The sequence below is a fragment of the Sinocyclocheilus grahami genome, unplaced genomic scaffold (assembly GCF_001515645.1).
Source record: "Sinocyclocheilus grahami isolate Dianchi unplaced genomic scaffold, SAMN03320097.WGS_v1.1 scaffold14.1, whole genome shotgun sequence".
In the NCBI taxonomy this organism is placed as follows: Eukaryota; Metazoa; Chordata; class Actinopteri; order Cypriniformes; family Cyprinidae; genus Sinocyclocheilus; species Sinocyclocheilus grahami.
The window spans coordinates 2,191,012-2,194,218 of record NW_015505193.1 but is presented as its reverse complement, the minus strand read 5'-3'; positions in this window follow the sequence as shown (position 1 = coordinate 2,194,218).

Here is a 3,207-nt window from a genome sequence, read left to right as displayed (position 1 = left end):
GGAGAAACCTCAGCAAAAGATCTGGAACACGGTAGAGCCAGCCAAGCAAGCGGGATGTTTTTCCAGCTTCTGGCAAAGTACTGTGTAATCTCCCTTTTCAGGGAGAGGGAATAATGAACAAGGTGGTAAATTCGGGCACCAGTCAAAAATGAAGTATATAATGGAGTGAAAGACGGCTGATAAAGAAGTGTAGAATTAGGCAAAAACTTTGGTAACACTAGATTAGGGTTCACATATTCACTATTAACACAGAGTTTTTTCCTCAATAATCTCTTAATATGCTGCTTATTGATAGCAAGTAAGGTAGTAGTTATGTTTAGGTATTGGGTAGGGTTAAGGGATATAGAATATGGTCATGCATTCATATGTGCTTTATAAGTATTAATAAACAGCCAATAGGCTAGTAACATGCATGCTAACGAGCAACTAGTTAATAGTGAGAACTGGTCCCTAAACTGAGATGGGGGGAAAAAAAAGCTAGGCCCAGATGGAATTCAGATTAAGGAGCAATAAAGTGACATACTCAAAATAAAAGGGATGTAGTTCATTATTCCTTTGTACTACAGGCTTAAAGTCCCCATGAAATCAAAATTAAAGTTTTTTGGGTGTTAGAATCAATATGTTAGTCTTAAGGTTATCTATAAGGCAGTGTGCTCCAAAACAGTGACAACATTTGCATTTAGAAGATATAAGCATTCAAAGCTTGCAGTTCGTCACACATTTTTTTGACGTCACATCGTACTCCAGCTTCTCATCAAACTTTCTGTCCAATCAAATGCTCTCTGGAATCAGATGCCCCGCCCCCTACACTATAAAATAGATGCTGAAGCCGCGGCTGAAATCGGTCACTTGTCCACAGAATTAGGGAGCTCAACGGCTCTGAACGGCTCTAGCCCAAGCTGTGATATAAACGAACGCTATTGGCTATTTTAAAAAGGGGCGGGGCTGCTTGATATGTCCCGCCCTGTCTTCCTGTTTCAGTTAAAATGACGTCAACACATAGAGTAACGCTGCGTGTTTCTAAGCATTTCAGGGGACCTTTAACTCTGGTCTCTTTTTTTTTTAAAAACGTGACGTTTTATTCAAGAGTCAGAATTCAAATCATAAAGAGAAACTACTGTTCAAAAGTTTGAGGTCAGTAAGATACATATGCATATAATTGAAAGTAAAATTATACCTTTATTCAGCAAGGATATATTACATTGATAAAAAAAGGCTGTAAAGACATTTATAATGCTACAAAGAAGTTATATTTCAAATAAATGCTTCTTTTTTAAAACTTTCTACTCATCAAAGAATCCTGAAAAAAATGTCTCAGAACTATTGACTGTTTTTAACATTATTATTATTATTAATAATAATAAATTAATCTTGAGCAGAAAATCAGCATATTAGAATGATTTCTGAAGATCATGTGACACTGAAGACTGGAGTACTGATGCTGAAAATTGAGCTGCGCATCACAGGAAAATTTACATTTTAAAATATATTACAATATACTGTAAAGCACTTATTTTAAATTAAAAAAATACTTCTCAACATTACTGTTTTTGTTGTATGTTTAATCAAATAAATGCAGCCTTCGTGAGCAGAAGAGACTTATTTAAAAATAAATAAATAAACACAAATCTTACCAACCCCTTTTGAGCTTTTGAATGGTAGTATGCATTTACATTTTATATAGAAAATGTGATTGCTGCTTCCCAGCTTGATGCTATAGTATTGATGTTGGTTGCCATGTGGTTGCTCAAGTTTTTTGAGTGTTTTAACTCATTGTTCTGCATTTGCTAGAATGTTTTGTGCTGAAGGTTAATACTTAGGTTTAGGGATTTGAACATACCCCTAACCGAACACATGAGCAAAAGCCAAATTGATCAGACTATGCTGTGTGAATGTTCATAGTACCAGCGTATCTGAGTGGAATGCAGTTATTACTTTGGTTGAAAGGAGTTTATTGTGGACGGGGGGATTTACCCTATGTTCTAATAATCCTGGTGGTCTTTCGTGTCTTTTTGGCACAAGTACGACATGCTGGCACAGACTGTGCCCGGGCTTTCTGCCACACTGAAACATGGCTCCACCAAATGCCTCACGCTCTTGGTGTTATTTTTGGGTGTTGCTTGGCCAAAGGTTCATGTGCATCCGTGAACTGATACATCAAAGAGAGCTGAAGCATAACATGACACCTGCCTCACATCAACAGACCTATTGACTCCGTTGAGCATGACTGTACTTAGCTGGGTGAAAAGTTATAAAATGCACTAGTGTGCCTACATTTCTTTCGAAATAAAGAATATGTTGACATGAACTGACTCAGGTCTTCTAGATATCCAAAATACGTAGAGGAATAAGCGTTCCACTTTCATCAAAGTGCAATATCTTTAAATAACCTTTCCAATGTCAAGTCACTTTGCTGTCACTGTGAGTAATGGCTGCATTTAAAGCTGGACATGTCAAGTACTTTAATGATGGAAGTTTGTATGTGATTGACATTGCCATATTTTTGTTTTTTAGGATGGAGAGATTGCAGGGTGGCTGATGAACCGTGACAGAAGCACACAAGAAAAATGTTGTTTCGGGCCAAAGGACACCTTGCACATTTATTATTTAATGGTGTAAAGACATTTCGATGTAAAAAAAAAATTCCTTTCACTCCTGTCATGCATTGAGAACGATTTTTATGTTGCATGCATCAGTGCATTGTGAAAGGTGAGCACAGAGTACAAATGTTTCCCATTGACCCTGTGGTTTTGGGGTCATTTTAGTTGCCATCAGTGTTGTGCAAGTTACTTTCAAACTGTAATACATTATAGATTACTTGTTACTGTTATTTAAAAGTAATTCCTTACCTTACAATATTACTGTCTCATAATTGTAATGCGTTACATGACTCCTGTATTACTTTTGAGTTACTTTCACCAAAATACAAACTACCAAAATAACTACAGAAGTAGAACTTAAGGTAACACTTTATTTTAGGGTCTCTTAACTAGTTGCTTATTAGCATGCATATTACTAGAATATTAGCCATTTATTAGCAGTAATTAAGCACATATTAATGCTTTATTCTACACGACCTAATTCTATATCCTAATCCTACCCAATACCTAAACTTAACAACTACCTTACTAATTATTAATAAGCAGCAAATTAGGAATTTATTGAGGAGAAATTCGTAGTTAAGGGTTTCCTATTTTACAAAGTTTT